At 36.1% G+C, this 22,889-nt stretch overlaps 1 pseudogene; it reads right to left on the reverse strand.

Moving 5' to 3' along the window:
* Nucleotides 1–1,261: 1,261 nt before the first annotated feature.
* LOC149840090 (geraniol 8-hydroxylase pseudogene) overlaps nucleotides 1,262–22,889 on the reverse strand; it is a 43,283-nt pseudogene continuing 21,655 nt past the window's right edge.

Consider the following 22,889-nt stretch of genomic DNA (forward strand, 5'->3'; position numbering starts at 1 on the left):
CAAAATTAAATTTTCAAATTTTACACTAGATTTGCTTCGCAATGAGCTATTGAACTTCAAAATCCGAGCTCATTTAAAAAACTGCCAAAAATAGCTCGTTTCGTTTTAAAAATATTTTCTCGAGAAAAAAAAATCTGGATTTCTTTCAAAATTAAATTTTCAAATTCTACACTGGATTTGCTTCGCAACGGGGTATTGAACTTCAGAATTCGAGCTTGTTTCAAAAACTGCCAAAAATAGCTCGTTTCGTCTGGAATTTTTTTGAAAAGACTATTTTACCTCTTTAATCATCAAAATGAATTTTAAAAGTGGAATTTGGACCCGCTCTGAGATGGCCCATCCATTTGCATTTTCTTGTTTTAATTTATAAGAAAAAAATTATCTTTTTCTTTATTTTTTTTGGTTTATTTTATTTTATTTATTTTAATTTTTTATTATTATTTTATTCTTCTTAAGGTGGGACCCACAAGGGGGTCACCCAAACCTCCAGCCCATTTCCTTTCTTTCTTCCTCCATTTTCTTTTTTTATATTTTTTTTATTTTTCTTTTCTTTTCTTTTCTTTTCTTTTCTTTTCTTCTTTATTTCTTTTCTTTCTTTTTTCTTCCTTTTTCTTTCTTTTTTTCTTTCCTCTTTTCTTTCCTCTCCCTCCATTCACGTATAGTCTTTCCAGCCCCTCCTCCTTCTTCTTTCCCTCTCCTTTCTTCCCCTTTCTTTCCTTTTCCTTCTTCCCCTCTTCTTTCCTTTTCCTTCCCTTCCTTCTTTCCCCTTTCTTCCTTATTCCCCTTTGGATTTCCCCCCAAAAGATAATGGCAGGCATTATGCATTATTAGAAACTTAGGTTTTGAACTTATCAAAACCTAAGTTATGATAAAAACCAAAAAGAAAAGAGAGACGTGGATTCTCATCTCACGTTTCTCTCCCTCTCTCTCTCCCTTGAACTCTCTCTTTCTCACCCCTTGGCTGCAACTTCAAGCCATTGAAACCCCATTCTTGCAGCCCTTACACAGCCACCAGCTGGGCCTCCATCATAGCCTTCTTTGGTGGCAGCAAGAGCCCAGCCACCTGCAGCTTTTCTTCAGCCACCACAGCAACCAACCTTCAAGCTCTCCACAGCAGCAATCTTCTCCAGCCACCTGCGCCAACCACACCTTGACAGCAACACCCCTAACACCACCAGCAACTCCAGCATCTCCAAGACCTTGAACCAGCCTTCTCCTCCATCATAAGCAAGCTCCAGCCTTGCTCCCATCTTTAAGCACCTCACCGCAGCTGCAACAAGGCAACCCCAACTCTCCCAGTCATTGGCTTCAACCTGAAAGCAGCTCTAGCTACCCCTCTATTGGCACTTTTGTCTTCCTTCAAGCCAATCCAACTCCAGCTGCCACCTCCTCCAACCTTGACGTAGTACCAGTTTTGCTTCAGCCCACGCCCAGGTGCATCTCTTCTCTAAAAATTTGAGGGCTGCTGTCTTTAGCAGGGTCAATTTGAGATAAAACATTTGTTTGATCCTAGATACTATATCATTAAATGCTTGCTGTATATGCTTTACATGTTAATGCTATGCGTATGAGGCGATCCATCCGATTGATGGATCGAATCCCTCTCACCAAAAGCTAACATAAAATAAAATCATGCCCTTTATAATTTATTTTGTCATATCATCAATTTCATGAGATTTTTCATGTTAGATCTTGAATTCAGGATTATTTTAGCATCTCATGATTATATGATTTACATAGTATAGTTTTTATTCATGTTTGCTTATTGAGTTCATAGGCTTTAATATTATATGTTCAGTCCAATCATTATCTTATGTGCGAAATTTTACTCATAATTGTAGAGATTTTTAGGGTGATTGAACTTGTTTTCTTATTGCTTATCTGCCAAAAATTTGATTCATTTGGGTTTCGGAACCCCATTAAATAAATCAAATCCTAATTCGGGTTTTGGACTTCTCTGAACTTTCAATTTCTGCTTTAGCAGACAAGAACCCATGAAACTGCCCTTGTGGGAGATTCAAATCATTCTCCAAAAATCACAGTGGATTTATAATTGAGTCTACTAATGATCTGGAAATTTTGAGATTTTGCCAATTAATTTTGTCCTCTGTCAAAAATCGGATTTCCCAGACTCCTGGGAAAATCTTGATTTTCCTTCGTCAGGGTATAGACAGACCCTAATGCATCAAGTCTGCCCAATCTGTAGCTCGTTTGCAAAAACGTTCAACACAAAAGTTATTTCTAACATTATTTCCTGTCATTTCCCAAAATTTGGGGATTTTTGGAACTGGTTCAGTATTTTTCCCAAAATTTTCATTTCTGTCTGACAGATTTCAATATCCAGAAATCTCAGAGATTTAGGTCTCTGATAACAGTATGGATTTTTCCAAACCATAACCCGAATCCCAATGGTGTCAAAATATAAAATATTCCTATATTTGTCAGAAACATTTTCACACAATTTCAGCCTTTTTCCCATCTGGCTGCCATTTTTCCCATGTTTTCTACCGAAACCTGTCTGTTTCTCCTAAATCCTAGAGTCGCCGGATTCCGATCCGACTTGCCGGAGTGGCACAGCTCCGACCATAGGTCAAAATCAGAAAGTGTAAAAGGCATAAATCATTTCCTTACTGTCCTCTGTCACCCCATAAAATTTGGGAAAAATTTATGGAAGTTTGATATCCTAAATCTCCTTTAGAATCAATATTTTAGGCAAAAATCACAAAATTTAGGATTTTTATTTGAATTTCCATATTTAAAAATATAAAAAAATTAGATTTTCGAGATCCATTATGTTTCTAGGGTTATTTTAGGTGTCCATGCCAAATTTGGTTTAATTACAAGTTCATTTGCACCATGTGTTAGTTTATCTTTAAATTCAAAAGCGAAAATCAGGCGAAAATCAGGTTAAATTTGATATTTTATGATATTTTCGTCATTTTAGGGTTTTTATCATATACATAAGCATGTAGAATCATATTAGGGTTAATTTAAAGATCCTTTACAATTCATATTTTTCAATTTTGCAAAATTTATTTCAGAAAACCCTGGTTTCAAGGCCATAGTCTTGTTATCGGGGGTATTTTGGTCATTTTGACCTAAATTTCGAAATTTCAATTTCTAATTCTTCAAAACTTCATGCATATCATCATATTTCATCATATTATGTTTGATTTATTTCATTTGATTTTCAAATTTCCAAAATTTATAAAAATTCTTTCAGAAAACCCTGATTTCAAGGTCATCAGGGGTATTTTTGTCATTTTGACCCCAATTTCGAATTTTCAAGTTTATTTTTGAAATTTATTCATTATTTATCATGTTTATATCAAAGGGGGTATGAATTTTGGTTTATATCTGAATAATATCCGATAATTTCCCATATTTTCGGATAAATTCAGAAAAACCTACATTTTTGTGCTAACATTGTTTTCTAGTTTTGCAGGAATATTCAAGAAGAAGACTTAGTTTTATCTTATTTTATTTCAATTCAATGTAACATCAAATGTAATAATTTGGAATAAGATTTACATTTTCTGCTTAGAATAGGACTGCATTGCATATAGTTTAATTTATGCAAATTTTAATATGTGATGTATGATTCATGCATATTTATTTCAAATTCACTATGGTTTACACGAATGGCACGTGCACAAGCTCTTATGGAGTTTATAAACTCGGTGGGATTCGTATTTATGGCCATAGTCAAAATACGAAGAAAACCAAGATTTATGATCTTCATATTAGCCACATTCAGCCTACACACTTAGGCTAACTTCAAAATGCACTGCATTTTTCAAAGTTTTAAAAGGATTTCCCAATTCCTCAATGAAATTCCCTTTTCAAATTCATATTCATTCATTCATATCATTCAAATTGCATTATTTCCAAACTCATTTTCCAATTTTAATTTTAGAAAATTCAGCTTTCTCAATAATTTCCAAGTCTTTCTCAGGATCTGGTTTTCTCAAAATTCTAAGTTTTCAAATGACATTTAAAAGCATTTACCAAGTTCAAATCGAGATTTTCCTATGCTTTAAAATTCTCAAATTTCAAAATCCCAAGTTTTCATAAATCCATCTTCTTAGAATTCCCATTTCCCTGAGAATCCAGTTTCCTGAGGATCCATTTTCCATTTCAAAATCCTTTTCCAATGATTTTCTGATTTTCTCAAGATTCTCAAATCCATTTTCTCAGAAAAGAAATTCCAAATCTCAAAATCGATTTTCCAAAGTTCAAGTTTTCCTGAGTATTCATTTTCCAATGAAATTCAATGATTTTCCCAAGAATTCCATTTTCAAGCACTCTTCTAACCATTTTTCCAAGCATATTTTCCAAAGCAAACATCATGTTTCTCAAACTTGCATTATTTTCCAAATTTCATAGCACAAGCCGGATTCTTTGTGCATTTTAGAAAAAAATAGAGCATAATTTAGATATTTGAGTCAAGTTAAAGCACATAATCGATCCTTGGTTCAATTACCCCTGGTAAAGGTGCCATGAACGGTTGAACCTCGTACCGACAGGCGGATCCCATTCCATGGAATTTTCCCGCAAATTTTCAAAACGGAGGCGAGTAAATTTTCAAAACAATTTTCAAAACTTTGGTCGAGTTTGACTCGCGAAATTCCTTTCTTTCTCGCAAGGGAGGGGAAAAATTTTTGCGATGATAACAGGTTTTTGAAAAACCCTTCATAAATGAGAAAAGGGGAAAGAGAGCCACCTCCCTCACTCGAGTATCTTCCCTCTCTCTCCACCGAAACCCTAAAAGCTCTCTTCATCGCCCTTCTTTTTCTCTCTCCTCCATGGTCGATCGCCCGGACCCCCCTCTTCATCACCCTTCATCCTCAACTACCCTTCCCGAACCTTCCCTTTCTTTTCTCTTTAAAAGGAGCCCGGAGGAAGCTCCATACCACCACCGCTTCTTCACCTCCCCATTTCCTCCATCACTATCGCCTCTTTTTCCCTCGCATCCCTCTTTTCTTCTTGCATCGATAGCTCTTCACCCCTCCGCCAGTCTTGAAGCATCCGCCACGATAAAGGGAATGAATCTCCCCATATCAATACGCAGAAGCAACTTATCTTCCCTCCCAAATCCGGATCCATATACGATCTTCCTCATTCAAGGAAGAAATTCTGTTTCTTAAGGCAGGAGAGCCAAACTCTCATAAGGAAACTTATCACCATGGAACTAAAGTCATATCTCAGGCATTGAGAGCGTACAGGTAAGTCCGTGAGCAGGGAAGGCTTCCAAGCTGATTCTCAACCCAACACTGTTCAAACTTCCATCTCATTACTCTGTGTTACAAATTTGGATCTAAGACTCGATAAAATCGAAGATGGACGAACTGGAGGCGATTGAAATGCGTGAGGATCTTGATCCATCTCATAGATCCCAAGATGTCTTATGGGTGGTAAAAGGGGAAGAAACCTCCCTGTAAATGCAGGTTTATTTGTCGCCCAGCTGAGAAATTACTCCTTCCCTATACTTACATTTCCATTTAGAATACAGTCTGAGTTGCCCATTTATTCCAAAGAAAATAAGCATATTCTTTAGAATTGTCGTTCAGAAGAATTTCTAGTCAGCATAACTACAATTACTTATACTTCACAGCACCTTCACAAGGTATGTCGCATGACTTATACTTGCGTGGGAATTGCATTTATATTGCTGGGTTCAGAGAAGGTAGAGTCAACCAGATCCAACTGATATATCGTCTGATTGCAGATTCTATCTAGATCCTCAGACACTTTCAAAAATTTGGATAGTTTTCTGAAATAGTGAAGGACATAATCTGCAAAATATCTGAAGGTGGTCATACGTTTCTGGATGTGCTGCTTGATAACCATCTAGATGACGTTGTGACCATTTGGGGGATGCTGCTACAAAGATCGATCGGACAATCAGGTCATTGCTGAAAGCATCACACCTACAGGAGATCCCTCTACACTGTCACTCCGCCATGGTGGTGATTTGATGAAAACTACCCTGCAACCGATTGCGTGATAAACCTGTAATATCTCATCTTATGGTATCTTTCCTTACAGAAGCTCAATATTTCAGTTGCATTTATGATTTCCCAGCGTGCTATACCAGTACAATCGTTGTACCACTCATCTTCTATTATGATCCATAAGGCAATGAAGCATTATGATATGTCTCCTTGCTAAGCTAACATTGGGACCAGGTGTAACCATGTTTGGACCCTAAAGTTTTATAGGTAAGAGTGTATGAAATTAGCATATCAGTAGTTTTGTTATTGTCAATCCTGAAAAAACTCTCAAGACAATGTTTCCAGCTCACTGTCAGCATTTCCAAGGCTCTTGTTTCAATACATATGTCACTACCTATATTATTGATCTGAAATAAGGTATGTATTTAATCCCTCATGAAATCTGTTGACTTCTAAATAATGCTCACAGGTTTGATATGCCTACAGCCACCGTTAAGCTCTTATGTAACAGGGCGGATGGTCAATGGAAATTTCTTCCGAAGATCGAGAACTTTTAGCAAAGATCAGTGACTCAATATTAAAGTAATATAAAGATGCTGAAAAGAGGCTTCAAATGAAAATAGTGAAGAAATCATGGCCATGTTTGATGTGCTCACTGCTAAAGAATTCAGAATATTGAAGAGTCAAAGGGAATTGCTATTTCTAACAGATCCGGCATGAGGGTTTCGTTTTACCTGCCGAGGTATGTTTTATTGTTGTTCTGAATTTTCCCTAAGTCTTTAATTAGTTTTCATGTGGAATTTTACTCTTGTTTTCATATCTTAGCTCACTGATGATAATATGCTTCTAAACCAAACCCCTTTCATCAAGGTAAACGCTTAGTGCTCAGAAGTTATCCTATCAGATGTTTATATTGAAACTTAACTGCTGAACTACCTTTTATTGCTTCTCTCTGATTTCTGTCAGGTTGTTTATATTAACCTCACTCAGTCACCTACACTTGGGGTTCAACCTTTCCTTTTAAATTTCAGAATCCATAAACCTCCATAGGCTATAACAATGTTGACTGTATTTTTTTTAGCACTCATGGCAGTGACAACCACTGCTATGGCCCCTCCTCCCTTCATCTTTGCATTTTGAGCAGTCTTTTGTATAAACCTATAACAGAAGGTGTCGTTATGACACAACTGTCCATCATGTCTATTCACTACAGACCAAGGCCTTGCAGAATGTTTGACATACTGTGCCATTACGATTAGGGCTGGTGGAGTAGGATTCGACGTGAGCTTAGGCTTCTCCATAGCATGCCTTCTCCTGCATATACCTTTACATATAGCAGTTCTTGGTACTGCTATAATCTTTCATAAATTCACAGCAGTGCCAATGCACTATTTTGCCTGTATCCATGGCAGTGCCTGGCACTGTTGTGTAGCAGTGCTAAGGCATTGCTGTGATTTGTCCTTCAAGATCCCATAATAAACATCCCATATTGTTACCATTTATGCTGCATCATCCATAAACTTCCAGCCCAATTAGGCATCAACATAAACATTTAGTCCAGGCACATTCATTAGCATCCATCTCCCAATAGGATCCGGTATAGGCATATATGCTCTTTTCAAACACAAGTATAGCCCTATACATCTCCATTACATTTCTATTAGATGGTACCTTCCCATATTTATCTAGATCAAGGCATTCGTAACCCAAGTATAACATCTAGATTTTGCTTGATCCTCCATATTTTACAATATGGCTCTAAAGTTAATTCTATTTTGCAGAAAAAGATATCAAGTCCCTTCTTAGATCAAGATCATATCAATTTTAAGGATTGTAATAACTTAGATTTTAATGAGAATTTTATTTTTCCTGCTTTAGGTAGAATGGATGAGCATTGTAAACATTATAAATTGCTTATTCTCATGCATTTTTCCTTTATTTCTCAAAATTCCCACAATGGTGAAACACGAATGGCACGTGCACCATTTCGTAAGAGGTAAGTTAATTCTAAGTTGACAATTTACATCAACGGCCATAGTCGGGGTGTAAACAAAACTTAGAATTTTTATCTTTTACAAAATAACACTGGATCCACTTTCAAAATTCATCATATTTTCTCAAAATATTTTCTTCCTTTTATCAGAATTTAACTTAGGATTAACTCAAATATATACCAATGACCATAGTCAGGGTATACTGAGGGTTGATTTCATTTTAAATTCTATAAAAGCACAAAAAAAAATGTATCTTATTCTTCATTTGAATTTAAATGTGGTTATTATATAATATATCCAATGACCATAGTCAGAGATATATTATATCCTCAACCCCCTTCTTAATTCACTTAAAGAATGAAATAGCTTTTCAAAATCCAATTTCAAACTTATTCAAATTCATTTCATCATTTAGGGAAGAATTGCATCATATTTTCAAAGTTCTCTTTCAAAAATCCAAGTGATCTCAAATACCTTTCTTCAATCTATAGTTTAATTCATTCTTCTATCTTATTTCAAAGATTTAAAATTCTAAATTCAAAGTCCAATTTGACTTTGAAATTTCAAAATTCAATCTTTATATTCTTGATTCATTCCAAATTCAAAGCTTCAAATTCAAAGTCCAAATTTGACTTTGAAATTCATTTATAGTTCAAATTCTCAAATCAATTTTGAAATTTCAAAAATCCAATTCAATTCAAAAACTCAATTTTAAAGTTCCATTTAAAACTTTGAAATTCTTAACTCATTCTCAAAAGTTCATCTTCTTATCTATTCGAAAACCACAGTTTGAGATTGATTCTCAAAAGTTTGACCTTTCTTAAATTTAAATCTGGGTTTTCAAAACCTAGATCCATAAAAGTCCTATTTGGACTTCTCAAAACCCAAACCTAAAGTCAAATCCTAGTCTCAACTTGGATCCAGATTTCCAAGTATAAACTCCATTCTGCTTTGGATCTTCAATTAATAGATCCAAATTCCATTTAGGATCCAGATCCTTATCCCACTTTGGATCTCCAATTACATATCCAAATTCCATTTAGGATCCAGATCCTCATTCCCCTTTTTCACAGATTCAAATTCTATTTAGGATCCAGATCCTCATTCTATTTTGGATCTCCAATTACAGATCCAAATTCCATTTAGGATCCAGATCCCTATTCTACCATTGGATCTCAGATTCAGATCCAAATTCCAATTCTTAGGATCCAGAATCCAACTCTACTTTGGATCTCAGACTTCAGATCCAAAATCTATTTCTTTAGGGTCCAGAATCCAATTCTACTTTGGATCTCGGGCTTCAGATCCAATTCCCTCTTAGGATCCAGAGTCCAACCCTATCTCGGATCTCAGATTTAAGATCCAAATACCATCTTGGATTCCAAATCTTGAATCCAATTCCATTCAAAATTCCAGATCCAAATTCACCGTAATTCCAATTCTTAAAACCAATTCCTCTTCATTTCAGATTTCAAATCAAGTTCCTATTTCGGATCCTAAATCCAAAAAAATCAACTAAAAACTCTATTCAGAATCCAGAACTTAGATTCAGATTTCATCTTAAAATTCCAAACTTTTGCAAATCCCATTTCTCAATTCCTTTAGATTTCCCACATTTTCTTCTAAATTCAAAACTTCAAAATTGGAATTCAATTCCATTCCAAATATTCATCCAAGTTCAAACTTCTAAATTTAAAGTCCATTTGTGACTTTGAAAATTTCCTTCTCTTTTTATCTCAAAACTTCAAAATCAATTTCCAAATTCCAGATTTATTTTCCCAAGCTCTTGATTATTCTAAAAAACTTAGGACTTTAATCTTAAGTTCTAAGTTAGAAATCATTTTCTTCACTTTACCAGATTCATCTCTGAAACACTTGGAAATTCTTTAAAACATTTTTCAAAAATAGCATACATCTTTGCATTTGCACAAGCATGATTCTTTGTGCATTTAGACTTAGGATAAATTCTTAGATAAATTCTTAGCGAAGCAAAAGGCATTAATTTGACCCTTGGTTCGATTACCCCTGGTAAAGGCGCCAGGAACGGTCGAACCTCGTACCGACGAGCGGATCCCGTCTCCCAGTTTCCCCGCAAAAATTTCAAAACGGAGGCGAGTTATTTCAAAAATTTTCAAATTAAGGTCAAGTGAGACCCACAGGATAATTCCTCTTCTCTCTTCTTTCTTTTCTCTTCTCTCTTCTTTTCTCTCTTTTATGTTTCTCCCTTCAAAAAGGAGGAAAATAGAGGTTAGAAAGGAAAAGAGAGAATATTACGAGAGGAAAAATTTTGCGATGATCACAGATTTGGCGACCATGATGGGACTCATCTCCGTCCGATCGAATTTATGCCTTTTACTTTGCTTTGATATTATCTAGGTCTTTATTCTTCAAATGTCAGCTTCATTTTCATGCAAACCTTAGGAGCCTAGACTCTGTCCTAAGCTGACATCATTGCATATAGGATTTAAGTATGGTTTGGTAGGACCATATTGAGGAGATTATATCCATGTTCACATTGGACTTAGGTTTGAAATACAACTCTCCTCAATTTTTAGGGATTGAATGCAAAACAATGTATGCAAGTGTATGCTTCTCTTCATTTTTTCTATCTCTTTAGGACTTGCATTAGAGCCATCTGATTTATTTTGCATGTTGAACATGTTTTCAAAAATATCCCCTACCTATATTGTCCCGGTCTTCACGTTGCTGGGCTGTCTCACTGAACCATAGTTCGGGAGAGAGCCTCACAACTGGACCACTTATTTGGGTTCGCGCCCCCCTACCACGTACCTAAGGGCCATAGTCCGAGGTATATCGGTAGGTGCTCAAGGATGTTGGGAAGCCATTACCTTAGAACCGGAGAAATATTTCTATGCCACGTACTTCGAGCTTCGGCTTGGGTATATCGGCGTATCTTGATTAGAATCAGATGATCTGAACCCTAGAGTTAGGATTAAGGTCCTACAAGCCATTTCAACTATTGCATTTAGAGTCAGCCTCTAGGGATTGCTGTTTTTGCATCCTTGTTTGTATATCTATGATTGAATGATATTTTCCAAAACCCTGGGTATATATTATTCAAATTTTTCCTCCTTGTTTTAAAACCCAGGTGTATTTTCCTTTTTTCTCTTAATTTCTTCTAATTCTTTTTTTATCCTGCCTGCAATTCTTCAAAATTTTCCTTTTCTATATTTTATTCCTTACCCTTATTTACAATAAAACATCTTTTGTCGGGATATGTCCTTTTTCAAAATTTATCTTTATTCACATTTTACTTGTCTATCCTTTTTTAGAAAAACAGTGCGGTTGTCACAAGTTTTGGTGACAACCCGATCCCTCGTAATGGGATGTTTTCATTTTCAGAATATGATTTCCTCCTTTATTCAAATTTCTAACTAGATATTTTCTAAAAAACCCATTTATACTCTACAGAGAGCATCAGCACTATCAGTTGAGTCAGGCAAAGCTCAGAGATTACATTGCTCTAACATCCCAGTTACAAGCAGAAAGCAAGGAATGGATTCTCAAAAGTCTGTCAGAGAAGGAGTTCAGGACAACAAGAGTGAGATGGATCCTGCGATATATCAGTTGTTCAAAAAGATGATGCTGGAGATATTATCTGAGCAAGCTGAAGCTAGTTGCGGAAAAGCTCCCACAGAAGGAAAGGCACCTGTCACTTTCTCCATGAATAAGCACAACAATATCAGTGTAGGAAACTCTAAAGCCAATAGGGGCAGCAATCAAGGCAACCAAGGCAGCAACTTGAGAGAGCATAAAAGTCAGATTGGGAAATATTGTGAAAACCATGATAGACCTCTTCAATACAGTCCTCAGCAAAAAGGCAAGAAGCAAGAAGAACCAAAGCGTAAGGATTGGAGCAAGGATCGAGATTTCACTCCTTTAGATAAACCGCTTGACAAAATCCTCGAATACATGATGTCTAATGGATTACTCAGGCTCCCAAAAGCCGTCAGCCCTTCCACAGTCATGGGAAAATATATAGACCAGTTCTGCAGATACCATCAAGTAACAGGGCATGACACTGAGCATTGCTTCGTCTTCAAGAATATCGTTCAGGATTGCCTTGATAAGAATCTCTTCGTCAAAAGCAAAGGAGAAAAACATCCGGATCTCCTAAACATGCAAGCTCAGTCTAGTTGCCAGACAGGGGTCAGTGCTCAGCGAAAGCCAAACAAGCCGAAGAAAGCAAAGCATAAAGGTTGGGGTTATGATCGTCAGCTTACTCCTCTAGGTCAGCCGGTTGAGGAAGTTCTCCAATATCTGCTCGAGAAAGAAATGATCAAACTCCCGAAGCAGGATGATCCCTCTGTCACCAAAGGAAAATGGAAGAATCGCTTTTGCAAGTTTCATCGAGCGAGGGGGCACGACACGGAGCGCTGCTTCGTCCTCAAAAACATTGTGCAGGACTACATTGATAAAGAGCTTCTGGTACCAGAGGAAGGAGAAGAGCAACCTGCAGTTTCAGCCGAACCATTTCCATACTACTTAGAGAGTTGAAAATACCAAGAGTTTTCCGCTATCATCTCTTTTTGTCAGTCGCTTTGTAGGGGCAAGTTAGCCCAATCTTTGTGACTCTTTTTAGCTAAAATACTTGTAAATATTCAGTTCTGTTATCAACTTTTTGCTTATCAATAAAATGTCTATTTTTTTTATATCTTTGGTATTCAATACTTTCTTGGGGCATTAAATTTCTTTTTCAAAATTCGGGACAATCCTGACATCATTCATGAGAGAAATGATATTACCTATGAGGGTCTTTCAAAAATCATGAAAATTTTTGTTCAGATATTTTATTACAACCTTTTTCAAAAATCAACCCTTGTATTGATCTCATTTTCTCAAAATTTGATTTCATTACATTCAAAGATCAACCCTCGTGTTGATCATATTTTTCTACAAATTGATTTTGAATTATTGCATTCAAGGATCAACCCTTGTGTTGATTATATTGATTTCGAATTATTGCATTTCAAAGATCGACCCTTGTGTTGATCATATTTTCTGAAAATTTGGTTTTTCAAGCCATTACATTTCAAAGATCAACCCTTGTGTTGATCATATTTTCTAAAAATTTGGTTTTCAAATCATTACATTCAAAGATCAACCCTTGTGTTGATCATATTTTCTAAAAAATTGGTTTTCAAATCATTACATTCAAAGATCAATCCCTGGTGTTGATCATATTTTCCAAAAAAAATGACTTCAAATCATTACATTCAAAGATCAATCCCTTGTGTTGATCTCATTTTCCAAAAATTTGATTTTCATTTCCTTCAAAGATCAATCCCTTGTGTTGGTCTCATTTTCCAAAAATTTGATTTCATTTCTTTCAAAGATCAATCCCTTGTGTTGATCTCATTTTCCAAAAATTTGATTTCATTTCTTTCAAGTATCAATCCCTTGTGTTGATCTCATTTTCCAAAAATTTGATTTCATCATATTTTCTAAAAATTGATTTCAAATCATTACATTCAAATATCAACTCTTGCGTTGATCATATTTTCTAAAAATATCGATTTTTGAATCGTTGCATTCAAATATCAACCCTCGTGTTGATCATATTTTCTACAAATTGATTTTCAAATCATTGCTTCAAAAATTAACCCTCATGATGATCTCTCATGAATGATCCCCTTTCAAAGATTAGCTCTCGTGGTTAATCCTTCTTTCCAAAAAAAATGATTTTCCCATCTTCTTCTCTCATTTTAAAGATCCCACATGCAGGCACGATCAAACTCTTTTTCTCAACTTTTGTTAACCTTTTGTTTCTTTATCAGTTTTATCAATTTTATTCATTTTCATTATTCATTCATTTTATTTTAATTGATTCTTATTTCAAAATTTCCCTTTCAGGTCAAGGGAAAAACCTGATGCCTCTTTCCCATGAGGTATTTCTTTTTCCTTCTTTTTCTTTCTTTCTCCTTACCCTTTCAGGTTAAGGGATAAACCTGATGCCTCTTTCCCATGAGGTATTTCTTTCTTTTCTTTCTTTCTCTCCCCCTTCAGGTTACCGGATAAAACCTGAAACCTCATCTTACGAGGTTCTTCTTTCTTCAGAATAAGGGATAGTCCTGAATGTCTTTTCTTTTAAAGCTTCATTAATCTCTGCTAAATCCTTTTCTTTGTCCAACTTTATCAATTTCATTTCTTAATTAACTTTTAATTCTTCCAATTCTTTATCAAAGCTTTTCATCAACTTTTGATTTTATTCCTTTCCCATTCAAGATAAGGGATAATTCTGAAACCCCTCATAGGAGCAACAATGCTACCTGTGAGAATTCTTTTACAAAGATTCTTTCCATAAAATCTCCTTGATTCTTCTCTTTCGTCAAATCTCCCATCAATTTCTATCTCTTCTCATTTGTTCTTTTCAAATTTTATTTCCTTCCCAGTCAAGATAAAGGGGCAATCATACCACATGCAGTTAGGATGTGAGGGTCCATTGAATTCAGAATTTCTCATCAAATTTTACTTTCCTAGCTCATCTTCACAACCCAGTCCTCGCACTGGTTATTTCTCAATTTTTTTTCAATCACATATTGAGCTCATTTGGAGGATCCGGTCCTCGCACCAATAACTTTCTATATTCAATCTTTTGATCAAAATCCTTTCTTCTACCAAAATTCAAGTTCTGATTTAAAAATCTCCCAAAAGCTGATGTATTTCAAACGTTCCAGTTTTTACTGGTCAGGTATTTCAAACGTTCCAGCTTCTTGCTGGTCAGGTATTTCAAACGTTCCAGCTTTTGCTGGTCAGGTATTTCCAAAAAGATCTAACAACTTGTTGGTCATATATTTCAAACGTTCCAGCTTCTCGCTGGTCAGGGATTTCAAACGTCCCAGCTTTTGCTGGTCAGGTATTTCAAAAGATCCAACACTCGTTGGGCATGTATTTCAAACGTTCCAGCTTCTTACTGGTCAGGTATTTCAAACGTTCCAGCTTTTGCTGGTGAGGTATTATCAAAAGATCCAACACTCGTTGGTCATGTATTTCAAATGTTCCAGCTTCTCGCTGGTCAGGTATTTCAAACGTCCCAGCTTCTGCTGGTTAGGTATTTCAAAAGATCCAACACTCGTTGGGCATGTATTTCAAATGTTCCAGCTTCTTGCTGGTAAGGTATTGCAAACGTTCCAGCTTTTTGCTGGTCAGATCCAACGCTCGTTGGTTATATATTTCAAACGTTCCAGCTTCTCGCTGGTCAGGTATTTCAAACGTCCCAGCTTTTGCTGGTCAGGTATTTCAAAAGATCCAACACCCGTTGGACATGTATTTCAAACGTTCCAGCATTCCGCTGGTCATGTATTTCAAACGTTCCAGCTTTTGCTGGTCAGGTATTTCCAAAAAAGATCCAACACTCGTTGGTCATGTATTTCAAACGTTTCAGTTTTTCGCTGGTCAGGTATTTCAAACGTTCCAACTTTTCGCTGGTCACGCATTTCAAACGTTCCAGCTTTGCTGGTCATGTATTCCCAAAAAAGAACTCAGCTTTTGGTCGTGTATTTTCAAAAGACCCAGCTCTTGCTGGTCATATATCTCAAAAGGTCCCAGCTCAAATTGTCGAGCTCCCAACTCAACCTATTTCCATAAATCAAACCTTCAGGGTGTGATTTCTCCGTTCTCTCATTTCCCAAACCTTCGGGTTTCAATCTCTCAAATCTATCATTTCCAAAATCTTCATATCTTCAAATCTCTCAAGATTATCAATTCTCCAACCTCTGGGTACAATATTTTCAAAAATTCGCCATTCTCTCAACCCTCGGGTTATAATCTCCCATATTCGATCATTCTCAATCTTTTTATTAAAACCCAGTTTTTCATAACCATTAGTGTATTTCCCAAAAGACCCAACAGTCGTTGGTCATGTATTTTAAATGTCCCAGTTTTACTGGTCAAGTATTTCAAAAGGTTTCAGCTTCTCGTTGGTCACGTATTTCAAAGGTTCCAGCTTTCGCTGGATAGATATTTCAAAAGATATCAACGTCTATTTATCATGTATTCCAAAAGGTTTCAGTTTTCGCTGGTCATGTATTTCAAAAGGTTCCAGCCTTCGCTGGTCACGTATTTCAAAGGTTCCAGCTTTCGCTGGTCATGTATTCTAAAAAGTTCCAGTTTTTGCTGGTCATGTATTTCCCAAAATCAAAAGATTGCAACTCAAGATCTCATCAAAATTTATATTGAGTGATTATTTAACAAAGAATTCATGAAAATTTTGCCAATTTGTTAAAAACACTTGTTGATTCTAAAAAATCTTACTCCACAAAAGAATTTTCTCAGATTACCTCCTGTATTCCCTTCCAAAAGGTGAAATTTTTCGCAAAAAGAGGTAAAATTCAAATCTTTTTCCTGTTGATCAACCAAAAGGATGTAAGAAATATCTTCGATATGATCAATAAAAGAAATCTTCAATGATGTTGAAAAGCCAGAAACGAATTGATATTGATCTTGGCTATGGCGCGTGTTTTAAAATGACTTTCTGGCAATTAGGCAGTGGAAATATCTTGAGCCATAAAAAGAATTCACTCAATCCATATCTCCTCATTTATTCATTTAAAGCTTCAATCAAATATCCGCAAAAGGGATCTCTCGATTGTCGTCAAGATGAAGACGAATTAAGCGAGTAGACCCCCGGGGCCAAAGAAGATTTGAAACATCTCCAAGATGAAGGCGAGTGTGATGAACCTACCAACAAACCCTAAAAGATATTTGATTCCAGCTATCATCTAAAAGACCTTTTGAGCCAATATCATATATAATCCCTGAGAGAAAGAAGGATCAGAGCATCTCCAAGATGAAGGAGCTTGTGACGTACCATTTCCTGAAAAAGAGAGAAAAGTCAGGACATCCAAATGAAGGATGATGTGAAAAACCGAGAAAGCCCAATGACTCAAAAGAGTGCAAAAAGATCATCGTGGGAAAACACCCAGATATCAAAACTACCGAAGTTGCCAGAAGTCATCTTTTCTCATGCAAAATTCTTTTATCAATATCTCTTCATTTCCTGCTTTTATGAAATTAAGAATATTTCTTTTATTCTCATATCAGGGAAATGGATAGCTTCCTTGAAGAAAATCATCAGTGCTAAAATTTTGAATTTGACTCTTATAACTAAGGAGTTAACCTCATTTGGGGGAAATACTCTAGGTAAAAGAGAGAATATCTTTTGCACATACGTGCACATTTCCAAGCGTTTGAATCTACTATGATTTTATCTTATTGGCAAAATTTTCTAGCTATTCCAAAAATAAAATAAACATTCAATATCCATTTTGATGCAACCTAGCGTTGTTTATATTTCTCAAAAGAGTTGCCTCAGGAGAAGTATCTCTTCCTGTTCCATCACGATTTTCTCGTTAAAGAATTCCGTATGGACGACCCACTCAGGATAAGGGTTAAACCTGAACCTTTTGCGAAAGATCGTTTAATTTCAAAAGCTATTTCAGTCTCAGCAATGAGACGCCCAATTTCTTCCCCTTTTCAAAGCTTTAGAGACTCTATATTTCCTCCTTTCGCAAAAAAAAACCTCTCGAATTTGTTGGTCCAAATTCCGAAGGTCCCATTATGGTTTTCTCCATTTTTGAGAAACCTGTATGGTAGATTTCCCCCACTCAGGATAAGGGTTAAACCTGAACCATTTGCGAAAGATCATTTAATTTCAAAAGCTATTTCAGTCTCAGCAATGAGACGCCCAATTTCTTCCCCTTTTCAAAGCTTTAGGGACTCTATATTTCCTCCTTTCGCAAAAAACCCTCTTGGATTTGTTCGTCCAAATTCTGAAGGTCCCATCGTGCTTTCTCTATTTTTGAGAAACCCGTATGGTAGATTTCCTATCCAAATTAAGAGTTAACCCGGAACCTCACTTCGCGAGGTATCTTCCTTGCAGGTTTGGGTTAAACCTGAGTCACATTCCAATGAGATTCCTCATTTTTTGATGAGATGTTTTCTTCCAGTCCCACCATGGTTCTTCTCATCGAGGAACCCATGCTTCATATATTCCTCCAAGAAAGGATCATACTCGAGCTTCATTTCACAAGGCCTTGTCCAAAATGTCCCATCAAGGTCCTCATGTATTCCTTTCCTCATTTCCAAATTCATTTTTGATATATTTTCATCCCATCCAGGTTAAGGGCTAAACCTGAATCATTCTAAAAAGAGTATCTTGTCTCACCCATGAGACCTGATCAAAATTTTTATTTCCCACCATTTCAGAATTTCCATCTAAAGTCCCATCACGATTTCCTCATCTTTCTACTCAATCATATAATCTTCGAGGATTTCGTCTCCCCAAAACCATTCAGGATAAGGTTTCAAAGCCTGAAAAACCATATTTTCAAAATAATTCTTCCACACCCAGTTCAGACCTGCTGACTGGGGCATTTTCAAAATTTGGAGTGTTGTCTTTGCCACTAAGCTCGGCTCTCAACCGGCTTAGTAGCAAAGAGGGGCATCTGTAAACACTCCAAATTTTTCAAAGTTTTGTAAAAATGACCCTTTCGCCCCTGGTTTCATTTTTTGAGAAAACCAAAAGCTAAATTTTGATCATTCTTCAGATTTTCTTAATTAAAATCCATATTGATATATTCAAAATCAACTCTGGATCCGAATCCAGTACTTTAAATCCATATTTTCTCAAAATCCGGATCAAAACCCATTTTTGAAATTTTTTTCTCAAAATAGCTTTTAGTTCTCAGAAAAATTTCCTTTTGTAAATATTTTGCAAAAACACAAAAAAATTTATTTTTAATTCTTATTTTCTCACAAATCTTAGGTTTTCTACTTAAAAATACAAAAAAATGGAAAAATAACACCAAAAACCAAAAAAATGGAAAAATTTTGAGAAAAAAAAAATGAATTAGTTTAAACTTTAAAAGACAAATTTTTGCTAAAAAGCCCTGAGAGCCTCTTTTTGTAAAAACTCAAAAATTAGAGGGGGTCTTATGCGAAATGCTCTTTTAGGGTTTTTGAAAAACCCTTCGTAAATGAGAAAAGGGGAAAGAGAGCCGCCTCCCTCACTCGGGTATCTCCCCTCTCTCTCCACCGAAACCCTAAAAGCTCTCTTCATCGCCCTTCTTTTTCTCTCTCCTCCATGGTCGATCGCCCGGACCCCCCTCTTCATCACCCTTCATCCTCAACTACCCTTCCCGAACCTTCCCTTTCTTTTCTCTTTAAAAGGAGCCCGGAGGAAGCTCCATACCACCACCGCTTCTTCACCTCCCCATTTCCTTCTTCACTATCGCCTCTTTTTCCCTCGCATCCCTCTTTTCTTCTTGCATCGATAGCTCTTCACCCCTCCGCCAGTCTTGAAGCATCCGCCACGATAAAGGGAATGAATCTCCCCATATCAATACGCAGAAGCAACTTATCTTCCCTCTCGAATCTGGATCCATATACGATCTTCCTCATTCAAGGAAGAAATTCTGTTTCTTAAGGCAGGAGAGCCAAACTCTCATAAGGAAACTTATCACCATGGAACTAAAGTCATATCTCAGGCATTGAGAGCGTACAGGTAAGTCCGTGAGCAGGGAAGGCTTCCAAGCTGATTCTCAACCCAACACTGTTCAAACTTCCATCTCATTACTCTGTGTTACAAATTTGGATCTAAGACTCGATAAAATTGAAGATGGACGAACTGGAGGCGATTGAAATGCGTGAGGATCTTGATCCATCTCATAGATCCCAAGATGTCTTATGGGTGGTAAAAGGGGAAGAAACCTCCCTGTAAATGCTGGTTTATTTGTCGCCCAGCTGAGAAATTACTCCTTCCCTATACTTACATTTTCATTTAGAATACAGTCTGAGTTGCCCATTTATTCCAAAGAAAATAAGCATATTCTTTAGAATTGTCGTTCAGAAGAATTTCTAGTCAGCATAGCTACAATTACTTATACTTCACAGCACCTTCACAAGGTATGTCGCATGACTTATACTTGCGTGGGAATTGCATTTATATTGCTGGGTTCAGAGAAGGTAGAGTCAACCAGATCCAACTGATATATCGTCTGATTGCAGATTCTATCTAGATCCTCAGACACTTTCAAAAATTTGGATAGTTTTCTGAAATAGTGAAGGACATAATCTGCAAAATATCTGAAGGTGGTCATACGTTTCTGGATGTGCTGCTTGATAACCATCTAGATGACGTTGTGACCATTTGGGGGATGCTGCTACAAAGATCGATCGGACAATCAGGTCATTGCTGAAAGCATCACACCTACAGGAGATCCCTCTACACTGTCACTCCGCCATGGTGGTGATTTGATGAAAACTACCCTGCAACCGATTGCGTGATAAACCTGTAATATCTCATCTTATGGTATCTTTCCTTACAGAAGCTCAATATTTCAGTTGCATTTATGATTTCCCAGCGTGCTATACCAGTACAATTGTTGTACCACTCATCTTCTATTATGATCCATAAGGCAATGAAGCATTATGATATGTCTCCTTGCTAAGCTAACATTGGGACCAGGTGTAACCATGTTTGGACCCTGAAGTTTTACAGGTAAGAGTGTATGAAATTAGCATATCAGTAGTTTTGTTATTGTCAATCCTGAAAAAACTCTCAAGACAATGTTTCCAGCTCACTGTCAGCATTTCCAAGGCTCTTGTTTCAATACATATGTCACTACCTATATTATTGATCTGAAATAAGGTATGTATTTAATCCCTCATGAAATCTGTTGACTTCTAAATAATGCTCTCAGGTTTGATATGCCTACAACCACCGTTAAGCTCTTATGTAACAAGGCGGATGGTCAATGGAAATTTCTTCCGAAGATCGAGAACTTTTAGCAAAGATCAGTGACTCAATATTAAAGTAATATAAAGATGCTGAAAAGAGGCTTCAAATGAAAATAGTGAAGAAATCATGGCCATGTTTGATGTGCTCACTGCTAAAGAATTCAGAATATTGAAGAGTCAAAGGGAATTGCTATTTCTAACAGATCCGGCATGAGGGTTTCGTTTTACCTGCCGAGGTATGTTTTATTGTTGTTCTGAATTTTCCCTAAGTCTTTAATTAGTTTTCATGTGGAATTTTACTCTTGTTTTCATATCTTAGCTCACTGATGATAATATGCTTCTAAACCAAACCCCTTTCATCAAGGTAAACACTTAGTGCTCAGAAGTTATCCTATCAGATGTTTATATTGAAACTTAACTGCTGAACTACCTTTTATTGCTTCTCTCTGATTTCTGTCAGGTTGTTTATATTAACCTCACTCAGTCACCTACACTTGGGGTTCAACCTTTCCTTTTAAATTTCAGAATCCATAAACCTCCATAGGCTATAACAGTGTTGACTGTATTTTTTTTAGCACTCATGGCAGTGACAACCACTGCTATGGCCCCTCCTCCCTTCATCTTTGCATTTTGAGCAGTCTTTTGTATAAACCTATAACAGAAGGTGTCGTTATGACACAACTGTCCATCATGTCTATTCACTACAGACCAAGGCCTTGCAGAATGTTTGACATACTGTGCCATTACGATTAGGGCTGGTGGAGTAGGATTCGACGTGAGCTTAGGCTTCTCCATAGCATGCCTTCTCCTGCATATACCTTTACATATAGCAGTTCTTGGTACTGCTATAATCTTTCATAAATTCACAGCAGTGCCAATGCACTATTTTGCCTGTATCCATGGCAGTGCCTGGCACTGTTGTGTAGCAGTGCTAAGGCATTGCTGTGATTTGTCCTTCAAGATCCCATAATAAACATCCCATATTGTTACCATTTCATCATCCATAAACTTCCAGTTCAATTAGGCATCAACATAAACATTTAGTCCAGGCACATTCATTAGCATCCATCTCCCAATAGGATCCGGTATAGGCATATATGCTCTTTTCAAACACAAGTATAGCCCTATACATCTCCATTACATTTCTATTAGATGGTACCTTCCCATATTTATCTAGATCAAGGCATTCGTAACCCAAGTATAACATCTAGATTTTGCTTGATCCTCCATATTTTACAATATGGCTCTAAAGTTAATTCTATTTTGCAGGAAAAGATATCAAGTCCCTTCTTAGATCAAGATCATATCAATTTTAAGGATTGTAATAACTTAGATGTTAATGAGAATTTTATTTTTCCTGCTTTAGGTAGAATGGATGAGCATTGTAAACATTATAAATTGCTTATTCTCATGCATTTTTCCATTATTTCTCAAAATTCCCACAATGGTGAAACACGAATGGCACGTGCACCATTTCGTAAGAGGTAAGTTAATTCTAAGTTGACAATTTACATCAACGGCCATAGTCGGGGTGTAAACAAAACTTAGAATTTTTATCTTTTACAAAATAACACTGGATCCACTTTCAAAATTCATCATATTTTCTCAAAATATTTTCTTCCTTTTATCAGAATTTAACTTAGGATTAACTCAAATATATACCAATGGCCATAGTCAGGGTATACTGAGGCTTGATTTCATTTTAAATTCTATAAAAGCACAAAAAAAAATGTATCTTATTCTTCATTTGAATTTAAATGTGGTTATTATATAATATATCCAATGACCATAGTCAGGGATATATTATATCCTCAACCCCCTTCATAATTCACTTAAAGAATGAAATAGCTTTTCAAAATCCAATTTCAAACTTATTCAAATTCATTTCATCATTTAGGGAAGAATTGCATCATATTTTCAAAGTTCTCTTTCAAAAATCCAAGTGATCTCAAATACCTTTCTTCAATCTATAGTTTAATTCATTCTTCTATTTTATTTCAAAGATTTAAAATTCTAAATTCAAAGTCCAATTTGACTTTGAAATTTCAAAATTCAATCTTTATATTCTTGATTCATTCCAAATTCAAAGCTTCAAATTCAAAGTCCAAATTTGACTTTGAAATTCATTTATAGTTCAAATTCTCAAATCAATTTTGAAATTTCAAAAATCCAATTCAATTCA

The sequence above is a fragment of the Nuphar pumila genome, chromosome 4 (assembly GCF_984573655.1).
Source record: "Nuphar pumila chromosome 4, dmNupPumi1.hap1.1, whole genome shotgun sequence".
In the NCBI taxonomy this organism is placed as follows: Eukaryota; Viridiplantae; Streptophyta; class Magnoliopsida; order Nymphaeales; family Nymphaeaceae; genus Nuphar; species Nuphar pumila.